The following is a 17,684-nucleotide window of genomic DNA, read 5'->3' as shown; positions in this document are numbered from 1 at the left end:
CTTCCTCCCCCCAGGCCACCTCCGGTCCATCACTAGTCCTTCCTCCCTCTCTCAGAAGACCACCAGGGCTACCACGGATGAAAGGGCATGGCTTCTTCCCTGCAGGCCTCGCTCCACCCGTCCCGGGTTTCATCATATGTTATTTGTGTTCAGGCTTATGTCTTCATCCACTGGATTAGAAGCTTTGGTGACAGCGGCTATCTGTGTGTGTGTGCAGATCTCTATTTCCAGGGCCTGAATTGGTGCAGAGCAGAGAGGAAGGTGACGCACGGACACCTGCAGAGACGCTCGCCTTGTGCCTGGCAGTGAAAGTGAGGCTCTCGGGTTATGCAACGCACCCAAGCAGCTCGCCCTCGCCCCAAACCTTCAAAACTGCTCCCGTCACTACCTCACTGTTGGGCGGTCCCGTCACACGCCTGTGGAACCAAGTGTGGGGCTGTGACATAAAATTAAAGATACAGAACACCCCAAGCTAAGAGTCTCTGGCCGCCTCTTTATTACAAAGGGAAAAGGAGAAAACACCTGTGGAAAACGACAGAAAACTCAAGTGTGCCGAGCCACCTTGAGATTCCGGTGGATAATGTTCCTGAACCAGACAGAGTTAGAAAACGATCTCCTTTAAATCAGCCACAATCACATCAGGCACAGATGGGCACCTCGTTTCCAGACTGAGAAACAATCTTTGAAATCCTTCTTACGTACGCATCTGAAACAAACCACACAGGGCCGCACTGTGGTGAGCACGGTATGCTCTTCGAAGTGGACGTTTCTCTGGTGTGAGTTGTTCGTAAGCTTGTCTGCCACAGAGTTTTCACGCGTGGAAATTAAGCGGAGTGGTGTTACACACAATGATGGCTTAGTCTTGGATAAAAACGCCTTCTCCCCATGCCTCCGGCTTATTAAACTCTGAATTTTAACCAACGCCTCCTGATTTACCTTACGCACAAAGCAAACTTCTCATCTGGCAACACAGCAGAGGGAGTTAATTAAATTCAGTGCTAACAGTTTCTGTTACAAATACCCAGAGCTTTTGCACCACATCTGTGCGTCCACTGAATGTCCTTAAAAACAAAAGGCTTTATTTTTAGATACAGCCTAACACCATTTTTAAAGTTGAAATTTCTTCCTAATCGTCTACTTTGGCATTTGTGAACACATTGTATTTATCTTACTTTGCCCCACATCGTTTTAAGAAAATTAACCAGAGGGCGCCGGCGGGGGTCAGTTAGCTTAAGCGTCTGATTCTCTGATTTCGGCTCAAGTCACAATCTCATGGTTCATGTGTTCAAGGCCCACAATGGGCTCCTCACTGACAGCACGGAGCTTGCATGGGATTCTCTGGCTCCTCCCTCTGTGCCCCTTCCCCTGCTCATGCTCTTGTGCTCTCTGTCTCTCAAAATAAATAAGTATTTTTAAAAATACAAAGAAAATCAACCAGTCTCTTTTGTTTCCTATGGAAATTCCTTTCGAGTTATGTTATGATGAAACACTTGAACCCTAAGGGTTCTGACCTTAACATCTATACTTAGCATTTATTAATCAACTAATATTTGTCACGTACTGTGCTAAGTTCTTCAGCGTTATGTTCTCTTCTTTCTTCAGCTTTATTGAGATATAACTGGCCCACAAAACCCACACATACTTAATGCATGCAGTTTAATGAGCTTAGTCACATGCATACATTCATGCCACCGTCACCACAAGGAAGGTAGTAAACATTTCCTTCACCTCCAGAAGGATCCTTGTGCCCCCTCTTTCTTGTAGGAAAAACAGTTAACATGAGATCTATCCTCTCAATAAATTTTTAATTGCCCAACGTCTTATTGTTAACTCTAGGAACGATGTTGTACAGCAGATCTCTGAAACACACTCGTCTTGGAGAGCTGTGATTTTACGCCCATTAAACAAGAACCGTCCACGCGGTCCTCCCCCAGCCTGTGATAATCGCCACCCTAATGTCTACTTCTATGGAAGCGGGGCCGTGCGTCATTCACAGTAGCCAAGATATGGAAGCAACCCGAAGGTACACAGATGAATGAGAAAAGAAAAGAGTCTATCCACGCAATGAAATATTATTCAGCCTTAAAACAGAAGCAAATCCTGCCATTGGCGACAGCATGGATGGGCCTGGAAGACATTATGTAAAATACATCATTCGCTCGAGCCCCTTGGCATTATTTTCCCCCCACAGCTCCGAAGGTACGAATTCCATTATGTCATCATTCCACAATACTTTTGATCATTTGCCATTTTCCAAGTAAAGTTCTAGGATTGCCAATACAGTGGTGAATGAACAGACGTGGCCTCTGCCCTTACTTGCCCTCTAGGGCGGTGTCAGAGGCAACAGACGCATCATTGGCTATTTGCATGACCCACGGGGGCAGTACCAGGGAGAAGCAGCGAGCAGGGAGACAGAGGTGGAAGGCAGGGAGGGGTTTGCTCCCAGGCCGCACAGAGATCTATAGCATGTGGCAGATCAGTCTGCACATATCCGAGAGGAGATCGTCTCGGACGGAGAAGACGGAAGCCCTGAGACACAGAGTGCTCGATGTGTTTGAGAAACCACGAGGATGCTGATGAGCTGGGGCAGTGTGGGGCTGGAGCAGGACACGGGACCGAGGGGCCATGGGGGGAGGCTTATGGGGAGCCTTGAAGAACATCATTAGGACTTCTGATTTTCTACAGAGACAGGCGACAGGTCGCCAGAGAGTTTTGAGCGTAGGAGTGATACACAGCAACTTTTAAAAGAATCACTTTGGTTACTACGTTGAGGGGCAAAAGCTGAACAGGGGCAAAAGCAGAAATAAGGGGATCAGTCAGGAGAGAGTTGCGAAAATCTAGGTGAGACACAATGGCTGCCGAGACCTCTGTGTGATTAACGGAAGTGGGGGAGGGCTGGATACCGGCTCTGGGGCATAGAGTATTTGTAGGTGTTTGCGGAGAGAGGCGGGGCATGAGAGACCGAGTTGGAAATCACTATGGAGTTTATTTTGTAACCTACGTAACTGACAGAGAGAAACGGCCATTGTCCGAGAAGAGGATGGTAGGAACAGGTTTTGGAGAGAAAATCTAGGTCTGTTCTGGACGAGCTATGTTTGAAATGCCTATTGGACATGTAAATGCAGAAGCTGAGTAGACAACCAGATGCATGTAGAGTTCAGAGTAGGGAATCTGTCTAGAGAAATCTTTGGAAGAGGGCAACCTATAGACTACAGTATTTCAAGCTACAGGATGGAGCGAGTGTCAACAGGAAAAAGAGCCGAGCCCGCAATGTGCCATATTCAAGGGGGAGGGGCACTGAGTGGCATCAGCAAAGGCACTGAGGGGGCACATACAGTTTCACATCAAGCTTTGTGTTTGGCTAGCAGCACACATACTAAAACTGGAACAATAAAGACAAGACTAGCATGGCTCTTGAGCAAGGATGACACACACACTGATGAAATGTTCCATATTTTCTGCATGAACAAAACAAGAAGCTTGATGAGAAACCAGAAGAAAGTAGCAATCATCAAAACAAAACAAAACAAAACAAAACAGGGTCTCCTGGGTGGCTCAGTCAGTTAAGCGCCTCACTTCAGCTTGGATCATGATCTCAATGTTCTTGGATTCAAGCCCCGCATCGGGCTCTGTGCTGACAGCTCAGAGCCTGGAGCCTGCTTCAGATTCTGTCTCCCTCTCTCTCTGCCCCTCCTCTGCTCACACCCTGTCTCTCTCTCCAAAATAAATAAACATTAAAAAAATTTAAAAACACACACACAAAAACTAGAGTTGAAATGAACAATAATTGAACTAAAGAATTCAAAAGTTTCAGAAGTAGAGTTGACAACATATGGAAGAAACTACTGGCAATTTGGAGGATAAGACATTGGAAATTACCCAATCAGAGGGAGAAAAGAGGGGCACCTGAGTGGCTCAGCTGGTTAGCATCTGACTCTTAATTACAGCTCAGGTCATGATCTCATGGTTTGTAAGTTCTAGCCCTGCGTCAGGCTCTGTGCTGACAGCAAGGACCTGCTTGGGATTCTCTCGCTGTCCCTCCCCTGCTCTCTCTCTCTCAAAATAAATCAATTAACATTAAAAAAAAGAGGACACAAAAATTTAAAAAGAATGAGAAAGAGTGAGGAAAGCCTATGGGAATTATGGGACACAGTAAAAAGGAAGAATATTCACATGGAAATTCCAGGAGAAAAGAAAGAGAATGAGCCACCAAGTATATTTAGAACAATAATGGCCCAAAGCTTCCTGAACCAGAGGAGACAAATGAACATCCAGATCCCCTAGACTCAAAGGACCCCAAATAGGTTGATCCTGCGTTGGGCTGCCCTGAGACACATTTTGATTACATTCATTGTCAAAAGTCAGCAAGAGAAAGGAGGGGAGTTACGTATAAGGAAACCCCTATGAGAACAAACTCAGCCCAAATTAACACAGAAAGGAAATAATAAAGATTAGCGCAGAAATAAATGAAATAGAGAACAGGAAAAGATTAGAAAAGACTAACCAAACTAAGAGTTGGTTCTTTGAAGAGATAAACTAAATTGACACACCCTTAGCTAGACTGACCAAGGGAAAAAAAGGAAAAGAACTGAAATGAACAAAATTATAAATGATAGAGGAGAAATTACACCTGATACCACAATAGATAGAAAGGATCATAAAAGTCTACTATGGACAATTATACATTAGCAAACTGGGCAACCTAGAAGAAACAGAAAAATTCTTAGAATCCTACAGTTTATAAGACTGAATCAGGAAGAAATGGAAAATCTTAACAGACTGCTATTAATAAGGAGACTGAATCAGTAAGTCAAAACCTCCCAACAAAGAAAAGACCAGGACCATATGGCTTCACTAGCGAATTTTACCAAACATCTAAAGAAGAATTAACATTAATCTTTCTCAAAATCTTCCAAAAAAAAAAAAAAACAAACACAAACAAACAAACAAGGAGAGAAGACTCTTAAACTCATTATTTGAGGCCAGCATTATCCTGATACCAAAACCAGAAAAGTACCCTACTAGAAAGGAAAACTAGAGGTCTTATACATTTGGATCAATTTGTTTTTCTCATTTGATAATTTTGTTTTCTGAAGATAATATATACATTGTCAGATTTTAGTGGTTTTCAATTCAATATGTGACTATAAACTGGCCCCTAGGAAGCTGGAATTAATTGTTTCCTCCACTGTGGCTGGGTCTCTGGACTCGTCCTCACAGGCATTGGACTTCACACATGACTTCCTGGTGCACGCCAGAACCATACAGTATTCCCTTCCGGGCTTCCTGTAACGTGCCCTTTTTTTTGGAAAACATATCCCCTCGCTCAAATCAGAAAAGCCCCAAGAAGCTTCAGGTCCAGCAAGCACGTCAATACTCCCCGCAAACTCCCACATTTATGCCATTGATTTCTTGATGAGGAACCCAGTAGATTCAGAAACAAAAGACCAGTGGAATCCCGGAATCGGCGGCTAGAAAGTCCGATTGCAGGCAAGGGCACAGGAGCTCTGTTTCGTGCCTGCTGACATGGTAGCCCTGTGCCCAAGGACGATGGGCAGGGGATGCCAGGAGAAACCTAGTGCGCGTCCTGCCGCACACTCTTCAGAGCGTCTGCTTCTCATCTTTCTACACACTCACTCACAGAACCGTCTAAACAAAGTCCTAACTCCCACTGCAGTATCCTAGTAGCATCACCCCCGGAATAGCTCTCAAATCCATACCTCCTTTGACTCTCACTTAACTCATCTGAACGACCAATATCTCCTGCTTGGAACCATTCAATGCCTGAGTTTCCTTAACTGGCATCACAGGAGGCGGTTTTGCGTGAGACTGGTGTTTTCAACTTGACCCGCGACACGGTGCCAATGCTCAGGGTGATGGACACTGACTGAGGGATGCGCTGGTGATTCTGTAGTGGAAGGTTCCCCAAACTAGGGCAGAGAGTGTCCTCATGGGGTGAATGCACTGCTGATTCCCGACATGAGGCTGGGAGCCGGCCGATGAATGCAGAGCCACATTGATGGTGTTCCCTTTCCTCGGAATTATCTCCCCAAACTTCCCTTAGCGTGTTGCTGAATGTCTCATAAAGGAAAGAAGCTTCACTTTGCGATAAAATATTGAGACAAGAATTTCATTGTAAAGAGGGGTTTTTACACACCACTACCCAACTGGACTCATCACACACTGATGTTACTGTATATATTGTCAAGTGAGGACTGTGGGATTGACAGGTGGATGAAGTTTCTATATTTTCACTATCCGCTCATTTAATTATGTGTGCCCCCCTGTTGTTTCATATTTTATTGCCACTTCTGTCATGTGCACGTATCTGATGGACCAAAGTGGCAATTTCTAAAGATGACGTATGAAGTAGAAGAGGAGTATTCTAGGTCTCTTGACAATTCTGGTAAGGTTAATGATACAGCATTAGAATCTTTTGAATCGTCTCACTGAGCTAATGCCACATGAAACACAAAGGAACTCTGCCTTGACAACGAAAGCAGTCTGTCGTGGGTTTTACGTGGGGAATGTAAGTGGTCCCATTCACTGCGCATCGCTACTGGAAAACACCTTACATACGCAGTACTGACTTCAGCAAAATTGAGGACGCTTCACTTCAAATCAAAGCCACTCAATGGGTAATTGCGCTGATTATTTTAAAGGCTACTGGAATCTCAAATAGAGTAAAGCTTTCGCTGAGGAACAAAAAGTCACACTGGTGGAGAGGCTCAGGAAGTAAGTCATTTAGCAGCAGAATTTATTGACCAGAAAAGGCAAAGTCAAACAGTTGGTGAAACCTTAGTAATGCGGCATGAAAAACTACAGTGACTATACAGTGAGAATTCTAAAATAGGATACAAGGAGCCGAAATACTTTCTACTCTGCACTGCTCCAAAAGTCAACACGTTGATAACATGTCCCTGATACCGAGAAAGATCTCTACGAAGCAGCTCCTCTATCAAGGCGATAGTCAAAAGATCCACTAACAAAACTCGTGGTGAAATTTAAGAATTTTTTTTCTGCTTTAAATAAGCAAAGACCAAGATGCATTTAATGATTTGTTCTCTTGTCTGGAAACAAGAGATCTTGGAGAAACTCGTGTCAGCATCTGTACAGACCATTCCCATCGATTGTTGACCTCATGGAAAGTTCTGCCTCTACTGCTGAAAGAAACAAACAAAAACAAACAAAAAAAACCCTGATGTCTTCACCACACATTGTTTGCTTTGCAGTGGGGTACCTGCTGAAGAGCTTTTGAGCAATGCTGTAAGAAATACTTAACCGGGTACAATAAAGACAAGTTTCAGAATGTTTCAAGACTGGACACTGAGACAAAGAATGTTACTGACAATGAAAAAGCGGAAGATATGAGCATTAGCAGTCCTTTCTCATCAAGTGAACCTGCTGAAGTGGCTTCCTTAGCCCGGTGGAGAAAATGATTTGGCTTGATACAATCGTACTACTGAATTTAAAAGGAAATCGGAACATTGGAGAAACCATGTTGCAAAAGAAAATCCTAAAACGTTTACAGTGATGACTGGGTCTAGAATAGGGAAGGACATCAAATACCGCCTGTCGTTTTCAAACCTTCTGGAAAAACCACAGAATGGGACCAACTAGTATTTCCCCTCTCTTCACAGAAGTGGAGAGCTGGGTGAGGAACTCTCTCTCCAAATCTTCTGTTCAGCTGGAGAGCTGGACTTTGAGGGAAGAACAGGAATGTGAACTGTGGTCTGGTGTCATCACCCCTGCCCAAGCCCCTGGAGTCTGAGCAAGAGGAACATTCTGCCATATCTAAGAAAACGGGAACCCCTTGGCTGCAAGGTGAATTTCTTACATGTGTGAGCGAGCGTCTTGTTTTCAAGCATCAGGAATAAAGACAGAAAGTCACCATTCAGCAAAAAAAAAAAAAAAAAAAAATGAAAGTCTTGTGTGCTTAGGTCAGATTTACACTGAGAAGCAAAAAATTGTGAAGCAAGAAAGCAATTTTCACATAAAAGAAATACACTTGGTTTTACGTTTGTAGTTATAAAAACCCCACTTCTTGTATGTGCATAGATTTGTAAGTGGGCAAGAGATCAACACTTGTGTGCACTATTTTTCTATCGTTGTGCCTGTATTTGTGCCTGGCCATATCATGCAACTAGAAAATACGTTCCAATCCTGTGTAAAACTGTAGGTTCTGTTTCTATTCTTATTCATTTACTGTTTACACAGTAACTTTACTACTTCACACTAATAAGCTTGACTTTGAGAAAAATGTAATTTAACTTACATATATTTGCTACCTGTAAGTCAAAGCCACTGAGCCTACCTTTATGAAACAAATAAATTGTTTTGTCGTAAACCAATTATTTAACAGAAATGTATGATGTTTTTCTTGTACGTGTTTAACATTTATGATAGTAATAAAAGAAAAAAAAAGTGGGGCTCCTGGGTGGCTCAGTTGGTTAATTGTCCAACCTCAGCTCAGGTCATGATTTCACAGCTTGTGGGTCAAATCCTGCATTGGGCTGTGTGCTGACAGCTCGGAGCCTGAAGCGTGGTTCAGATTCTATGTCTCCCTCTCTCTCTGCGCCCCTCTCCCCACCGTCTCGTGCTCTGTCTCTGTCTCTCAAATATAAATACAAAATGTTAAAAAACTTTTTCCTAAAATTTTTTAATGTTTTATTTATTTTTGAGACAGAGAGAGACAGAGCATGAGCAGGGGAGGAGCAGAGAGAGGGGGAGACACAGAATTGGAAGCAGGCTCCAGGCTCCGAGCTATCAGCACAGAGGCCGATGCAGGGCTCGAACTCACGAACTGCAAGATCATGACCTGAGCTGAAGTCGGATGCTTAACCGACTGAGCAACACAGGTGCCCCTTAAATGCTCCCCGTTCTTAGATTTTACTATAATTTCCCTTATTTTTGATTGGGAAGAGTTCTAGGTAAAAGGCCAGGTAAAGGAAGAAAAGGAAAAAGGAATAAAGGTATCCGGTGTAGAAACAAGGGGCCACAGTATGGCCATCCCTCCAGCTGCCCAATTCCTAAGCCTTGGAGCTGTGTATTAACCTTCTGGATCTTTTCTTCCCATACTCAATCGTCAGCAAGTCTTCCGAAGCCTCTTCCTCAGGAATGTATCCAAAATCTGAGCGCCTGCCACTTCTGCCCTCACCCACCTGTTCCAACCCCACTGCCTTTCTGGTGCTTCTCATTTCGTCCAACTCACTCCTACCACAGGACATTGGCACTGCCTACACTGACCTCCCCTCCCCCATCCTCACATCTTCCAGGGCTCAGCTCAGGCGACCGCCCTGCACACAGTCTCAGGCACACATCACACCCCCACTCCATGACCTTGACCTCATCAGCCTCTATCCCTTTGTTAAATTTTATCCGTTCATTGACTTGTTTGTTTGCTTTTCGTGGCACCTATCGGCACCTGGTCTGGGCACCACTGTGTTCCTAGGCCCCAGACAGATGACACGCGGACACTCCATGGACGTCGTAACTACGTGATGAGCAGACACACAAAGAGGGCACATGCAGCTCGTGTGTACGTGGTGGAGACGTCTGCTTCCTTGGTCGGAACAGCGTCGCACCACTGGCCCTCTCAGCACATCCCTGCTCACAGCTCAACGTGAACACAATAACACCTGTTCTCAGGACGCGCCAGCCACCTGTCAGGACGAGCCTGTACCTACCATAAGCACCAGTCTCCCTCCGCCTCCAGAGCTGAGGCAGCACTGGATAGTGGTGAAAGAGGTACACTTTACCTCTTCATGACTCAGTTTTCTTACCTTTAAGGCAAAAACTCTAATAACAGAGCCTGTGACACGGAGTGTTTAAGGATTCAGCACAACAGTGGATGAAATGCCTTTCTGTTTCTAAAATCAGCTGATTTCTCCAGCAATATTAGCTGATATCTTATGGCACTTTCTTTTCTGTATTGTAGTATCTCCCACCCACTCCCATCTTTAAGATATTTGGAAATTCCAACAGATGAATACACTTTTTATGCCAAAATACATTTTAAAATTCATGAGCCTGAAAATTCATTGGCTTTAAGCCTTTGGGTAGACACAGTGGGTAAGTGATCCAGGAGGCAGTGGATGAAACAAACTTATCTGTCTTCTGGGAACCTAGGAGAACAGATTTTACTGGATATGTGACTTCCATCACAACCAGGCTTGGTTAGCACCCTTTACTTCCCTACTCATAACTTCAGAATTGGTAAATTCCTTTCCAGATTTTTTTTAACAGACAGGGAGAGAGTACACAAGTGGGAGAGAGAGGCAGTGGGAGGGAGAGAGAGAATCTCAAGCAAGGAGAATCTGCACTCCGTGCAGAGCCCTACGTGGGGCCTGATCCCATGACCCGGGGATCGTGACCTGATTCAAAATCAAGAGTTAGATGCTCAACCTGACTTAGCCACCCAGGCATCCCATCTTTTCAGATTTTTTAAATAGAGGTATAAAAAGGTTTTTTTTTGTTTGTTTGTTTTGTTTTTTAAATAATGGTCTTTGCTATTCATAGCTGAGGTCTGATACTCAACCACAGTGTGCTTTGTTATTCTGTGCCATACAGACGTGACTGATGGCAAGAATTATTCACTGTAGGGCATCCCATCCCCTCTGGGCTCAAGCCTGGGGCCAGCCTGGATCTGATGCTCTCTGCGGTTGTAAGCATCATCTCCCACTGTGACACAGGCACCTCAGGACATCCCGCTTTCCAAATTCCAGACGTGGTTTTAGACACTGGAAAGTGAGGCCAGTCATTGTTGGACCCGAGGACAGATTTCCCCAATCCTGCAGGGGCACTGACACCCAGGTCTACAATGGGAAAGATGTTCCATGACAGAGCCTTGACTACAAGGAAGGGGATTTTGTGGACTCATGTTCTGAAGTACTGGACGGAATGGCGAGGCCATTACAGCAATCGCGCAAAAGCAGTTTTACAGTCACAGTGGAATCCTTCCCCCCTCTGAGACACAGAGGTGTGGTTCTGTGACAGAGAGCAGGGCTATCCACAGGGAAACAGCACTATGATTTGGAAGGAAGGACAGAGAATTACTGGAAAGTTGAAAAATGTCTTGATACAAAGCTTGAAAACTGATGGTTTATACCACCTATATGGTGTAAACGTTCTCCTTAAAAATCAGATCAGCACACAGACCTTGAGTTTTTACATATTTTAAATACAGGAATGTTAAATCTCCATTACACTTTGAAATAAGTAGTATATGCCAAATTAAGGGGTTCTCAAAAATGTCTTTTTAGAAAGAGCATTTTTAGGCACGTGTAAAGGTCCTTCTGAACTGTGCTAACCTTCCTTTAGACATCAGAAAATTAAATCGTCCTAAGTAGACTGCAAACATCGTCAGAACTGGGTTAGCCTGAATCAGACAAACGGAAGCGGGGAGACATGTGGATCCTGATGCAGAAGACATTTTCTTAAGTTCAGAGGATTCAAATCTGACGTGCGTTGTATAGGTCTGTTCTGACGCAGGAATGTCTGCACGGACATGCTCCACTCACAGAGCCCACGTGTGAGTGGGTCAAGAGGTCCACGTAAACTGTGTTTTACTCTAGGTCAATTCAATGCGCATATAAAGTAACTCCACCTTGAACATCGGTATGGAAGAACAGAACTATTTTCATTAATTTTTAAATGTCAGTTTTCTTTGAAATTGATACAATTATGGAAAGTTACTTACTTTAAATGGAAATGAATGATGCTTATTTCTTGAAATTCATGGAGGTAGAAAATGTATTATGTGTTGAAGACAGCCTAGAAGAGGATTACTATTCCAGGAGTAGTTTACCCCATATTATAGACACGCCATTTTACTGTCCATCATGTGAGGAGATTTTAAAGTGTGACACTGGAGAACTGAATGTACTTAAGTAATAGATATACATGACTCCTAAAACCAATCAGCAAGCCAACCAACTGACCATCCAGCCAACCAACCAACCAATTAATTATGGAAAGGAAAAAAAAAAAAAAACCCACTCTGAATGCCTTTTGTCAGATAATGTAAGGTTGGGATAAATACAATAAAATTAATTTATGGATACATGAGAACATACTTAAATAGGGTCTGCACTAACATGACAGTATTTCAGATTTATAGGAGGACCACCATCACAAATTTGCTAAAGTATGAATACACTAGCCACTTTCTTTTCAGGGATTAAAAAAAAATAATGTTTATTTATTTTGTGAGAGAGAGATAGCAGGAGTAGGGGAGGGGCAGAGAGAAAGGGATAGAGAGAATTCCAAGCAGGCTCCACACTGTTGGCACAGAGCGGGATGTCGGGCTCAAATTCACAAAGTGAGATCACGACCTGAGCCGAAATCAGATCACGGCCCGAGATCAAGACCTGAGTTGAAGAGTCAGATGCCCAACTGAGCTGCCCAGATACCCTCAGGGACTTTTTTTATGTTTATTTATTTATTTTTGAGAGATAGAGACAGGCAGGAGGCAGAGAGAGGGAGAGAGAGAATCCCAAGAAGGCTCCACACTGTCAGCACAGAGCTTGACGCGGGGCTCGAACTCACGATCCCTGAGATCATGACCTGAGGTGATGTCGGACACTTAACCGACTGAGCTGCCCAGGCACCCCCTTTAAGGGATTTCTATAATAATTTGGAGGTCATTAATTGCCTCTTCGGATAAGCCAATTTATAAAACAAAGTATGTGACACAGGTGGCTGATCCACAATCTAATCTTATATCTGCTTAGTGCCTTAGCTTCTTTACTATTATGAGAATTTGTCATAAGACTAGATGCCTCAAAACTGACAACACTCTAGAGGTAGGATATCCATGGCAACCGAGGCAAGAAGAACCTAATGGGGAAGGCGAGACTGTACAGGTTTTGAGTAGTCAACAATTACAGCGGGACTTTACTGGACCCATGACAGTAACAGTGACGGCCACTGCAGCACTGCTTATGAGAACAACATTTTGGAAACAACCAAAATATCTATTACCTTGGAATGGCTGAACAAGTTTTAGTATAGTCATACTTAACGGACACTGAAAATATTAAAGTGAGTGAGTAGACACATAAACAAATAGATCGAAAGAGATGTTCATGTTTTATTGAGTAAAAAATAAGCAAAGAATTGCTTATAACAATATTTGTCTTTACTTTATATATGTGTGTATACATTCCATCATATGTACATATATATACACACACATAAATACATATACCGATACGGGCATATACAAATATCCATATTTATACAGTGACAGAAAAGCAGATTCCTATGTAGTGCACAGAGAGTAGAACTTAATTTGTTCATATATTAAATCATAGAATTTTGATGACATTTACTTTCTCTGTGTTTTATTTTCCAAAGAGAACTGAAACATACATTAATAATTTAGAATAACAGTATGTGTATGTATGTGCTCTTAAGGGTTATATTATAAATTCGTTACTACTGTATCTCATTCACATCTAGGTCAATGCTTTCCACAAAATAGACAAAATATAAAAAGAGGATAGACAAGAAGTATTCTTTATGAGAGTAGCAACTTGAGGCAGAAACGAGGATAATATTTTATTGTGTGAAAACAATGAAAGGAAAAGCTTGAAGAGAAGAAAGGGATGTGGGGTGGGGGAAACAGGGCAATATTATTCAAAGGGTACAAACTTTCATGATGCAAGATGACTAATTCTGGAGATGTAACGTATAGTGCTGTGACTAGTAACCATACTGTATTACACACTTGAAATTTGCCAAAAGAATGGATTTCAACTGTTCTCACAATTAAGGTAACTCAATTACCCTAATTTAAAAGGAAAGGTAACTATGTGAGGTGATGAATAGGTCACTTGGCTTGATTCTGGTAGTCACTTCACAATGTTTACATATATTGAAACATCATGTTTTATACCTTAAATCTATACCATTTTGTATTTGTCAAATATACCTCAATAAAACTTAGGGGAAATCTGCAGAAGCCCATACTATAACTTTGAATAAATATTAGACATATAATCTTAATCTGTTGACTTTATGATTACTGAATGTCATTGTTACGATAAATTCCTTCTTTCAGGACAATTCTGCCATGACAACCTCCGGCAATTGCATTCTAAAATAAAGCTGCTTAAGTTTTACATTTTGCAAAAGAAGGAGGAGAAGGAGGAAGAAGCGGAGAAGGAGGAGGAGGAGTCAGGAGGACATAGGTACATATTGAAAGTGGGAGGAAACACCGTGAAACCTTCTGACTAGTTTAATATGAAGTGTGAATCGGATACAGTCACGCCCACGGCACATTGGCAAGTGTGTGCTATAAACATAGTTGGGTCTGAGGAAGATGGCGACTGGAGGAAACCAGCCTCGGATCTGGAGGAGGGCCAGAGCTGGGGGGGGCAGGGAGCTTGCTGCTACAGTAACCCAATATTGGGGTGAAGAGAGGTCCAAAAGAAGGGAAGGACTTAGAATCAAAAATAGGCAGGACTGGACAGACCCACAGTTGCCGCCATGATGAGATCCTGAAGCAAGACTCCCATAGTCACCTCAACATGGTGGCCAAAGGACTAACTGACCAGTCAGTAGAAATGGCCAACAGATGGTAGCATCTAGGTTTCGTTGAGTTGGTGAGGGTTGTTATCTTAGCCTGGTTATGTTAACTGGAATACCAAATGCTTCAGAACATCCACAGATGGAAAATATTGACAGAAAACAAATCCAAGGAGGAGCAGAAGTCATCAGAACCATATGTCAAGAGAACCAGGGCTAGGAAAACTGAAAGTCCTACATGAGTAACCAGAAAAAAGCAGGACACCGACCAACTACTGTGATACCTTGAGCAGAAAATACTCTGCCCTGCCGGTGTTTTCCTAACAAGTGGTAGACGAATCAATGGCAGGAAGTGCCACTGGGGGAAGGACCCTGAGTGCCTCGGTGTGATGACAAGAGCCATGAGGCATGGCGGATGCTGAGGAAGAGTGGTCTGCAGGCAGGCAGTGCTGAGGGAGGCCCTGCGTAGAGCTGTGGACAGGATCGGGCTGCAAGGCCCAAGAACAAGCCACAACAAGCATCGAGAAATGTGAGCCAAGCCCGGACAAGGCCCAGCAGAATGCGGAGAAATGTGTCTGCACAGGAGGAGGAAAATAGGGGCGCGTTAGGGAGCAGTGCTGCTTAACCGGGCTGGGATGTGCGTTTGGGGATCTAGAATCAAGTGAGAGAAGTTGGTAAATTTCTCAGTGCCGAGCCACGTGGAGGTTTTCACTTCATTCTCAAGACATCGGGTGTGATCAGTGAAGACCACAGCCTGGACGTTATCCCTGAGGATTCAGCCAACTAGTCCCAAGGGCACATCTCCAAGGAAGGTATGCAGAGGCAGGCTGAGCTCGGGCAGGGCAAGAGGGCAGAGGCAAAGTGTGGGCGCCCAATGATTTCAGCTGATACGTGAGCTCCACTGTGAAAATTCCGTATCTGAAAGAACTTAGTAAAATCTTGCTTCGCTGAAGATTTTACATAACCATCACTCAGTTTCCTGAACCCTGCATCAAGAGACACTCATTTTACATATAAATTTAAAATATTTACGTGTGTGTATATATGCTTGCTCCTGAGGACTTTTTAATTTTTTTTTTAAATATAACTTATTGTCAAATTGGTCTCCATACGACACCCAGTGCTCATCCCAACAGGTGCCCTCCTCACTGCCCATCACCCACTTTCCCCTCCCTCCCACCCCCCATCCACCCTCAATTTAGTCTCAGTTTTTAAGAGTCTCTTATGGTTTGCCTCCCTCCCTCTCTGTTTGTAACTTTTGAGGACTTTTCATTCAAATGTCAGGGTTTTTTATTTCAATTATGTGCCAATCATAATTTTAATTTTCCCTTCTTTTTCATTCATTTAATTATTTATATACATTGCTTATATACGTGTGTGTGTGTGTGTGTGTGTGTGTATAGCAAGATGCATATCTTTGGTGTCATACATTTCTAGATGAAATGTATATGGTTGAGTATTTTGATCATGTATCTATACAGGGCTCTGCAAATCAGTCAAATGTGGTATTAAAACTGCTTCTAGGGGTGTGTGGGTGGCTAGGTCAGTTAAGCATCCTGCTCTTGATTTCGGCTCAGGTCATGATCTCATGGTTCATGAGTTCGAGCCCCACATCAGGGCTTCTGCTGTCAGCAAAGAGCTCGTTTCAAATCCTATGCCCCTCCTCTGCTTGCTTGCTCTCTCTCTCCCTCAAAAATAAAAAAAAAAAAAAACACTTAAAAAAACCCTATATTATTCCATATTTGCCCTCTTTACATAAGACTTCTCACCATACCCGATGACACCAGACATTGGAACTCTTCAGAATCCCAAATGTCCTAAGTGGGTTTTATAAACATGAAATAATTCATTAAGAACAGTTTCATTCACGGTGTTGAATTTAGAAGCGATCCTGTGAGATAATCTCATTGGTTCAGTCATCTGAAAAAACGTGTCATATGAAATATAAGCCTTTTTTTCAACAACAAAAAATTCCTACTGCAAATAAGTTCAAAATGACTTCACTGACTTCAATGAAGCCATGTGGGGGCCAGCTGCCACCTATTACGAAAATAGTAATCATTGTGTTTCTCCACCATAAGCACCTTTAAAAGGAAGGTGCGATGCTACATCGCTCTTCCGCCTCACAGATTTATTCAGTTCTATGGACAGCTGTTCAGCGTCTGACCGTGGAGAGATGGCCACAGGGTAAGAATCAGTGTGGCTCCCTGCTCCCCCTCCAATGCCAGGGGACAGTTATCAACACACTTCACACTTCAGTGCAAACCAGCAAAAACAATTACCAGGTCATTAACACGGTCTTTCAAATACACACATCAAATCATCACTTAGAGGATTGTGAAGGCAAGCAGAACACAGTATCCAGACCTCTGGAATATTCTCTTTTTAAGTCTGCGCCTCGTTAGGAACCACTGGGTAACTGGCAAAAATACAGACCAGCAAGTGCAATGTAACACAATATGGGGAAGCCAACTGCTTGCAAAATATTAACCACAACTGAGCTTAATAGTGTCAAATGCACCTTTTGTGTTATATGCTATAGATGTTCTGATGAAAATAATACTTTATCTGGAAGCATATTTGTACAAAATATGCAGCCGTTAAGGACACAAATAATATGTAGATTTGTAGCACTGTTGGCCTGCAAATAGTTATATATATATATATATACATTTTTACAAAGGGGTATCTGGGTGGCTCAGTCGGTTAAACATCTGAATCTTGATTTTGGCTCAGGTCATGGTCTCCTGGTTAATAAGCTCGAGCCCCACAACGGGCTCTGTGCTGACAGTGCAGAGCCTGCTTGGGACTCTTGATCTCTCTATCTCTCTCTCTGCACCTCCCCTGTTCATGCTCTCCCTCTCTGTCTGTCTCTCTTTCTCAAAATAAACAAACAAACAAAAACTTCAATTAAGGCACGACCTTCTTTGCCTCCCCAGTGATATAAAACAGTAAATGCTTGGTCATAATTACAGCCATTTATTAAAAATCATTTATTAGTTCTCACTACAGGCCATTCAACCGTGCAAGAGAGTGTAAATTCAAAGATGTGACAGACACAGGCTTGCTTGCAGAAGGTAATTTAAGTAACTTATTTCATTTCATTTAAAAATCCTAAGATGTACCTTTACATTGTGTGCCGTTAATAAATAAAC

At 43.0% G+C, this 17,684-nt stretch overlaps 1 protein-coding gene and 1 non-coding gene across 2 annotated transcripts in view; one reads left to right on the top strand and one right to left on the bottom strand.

The window, feature by feature from the left end:
- The window catches only part of CSMD1 (CUB and Sushi multiple domains 1), a 1,037,384-nt gene that overhangs the window by 520,281 nt on the left and 499,419 nt on the right, over positions 1–17,684 (bottom strand). The gene's annotated exons all lie outside the window — the stretch shown is intronic.
- On the top strand, positions 3,354–3,459 carry LOC125924092 (U6 spliceosomal RNA). The gene has a single exon (XR_007458276.1). It is a non-coding gene; the product is annotated as a U6 spliceosomal RNA (small nuclear RNA).

Source organism: Panthera uncia, chromosome B1, assembly GCF_023721935.1.
Source record: "Panthera uncia isolate 11264 chromosome B1, Puncia_PCG_1.0, whole genome shotgun sequence".
NCBI classification, from domain to species: Eukaryota; Metazoa; Chordata; class Mammalia; order Carnivora; family Felidae; genus Panthera; species Panthera uncia.
The sequence above is the reverse complement of the archived record's forward strand: the minus strand, read 5'-3'. Positions and strand labels throughout refer to the sequence as shown.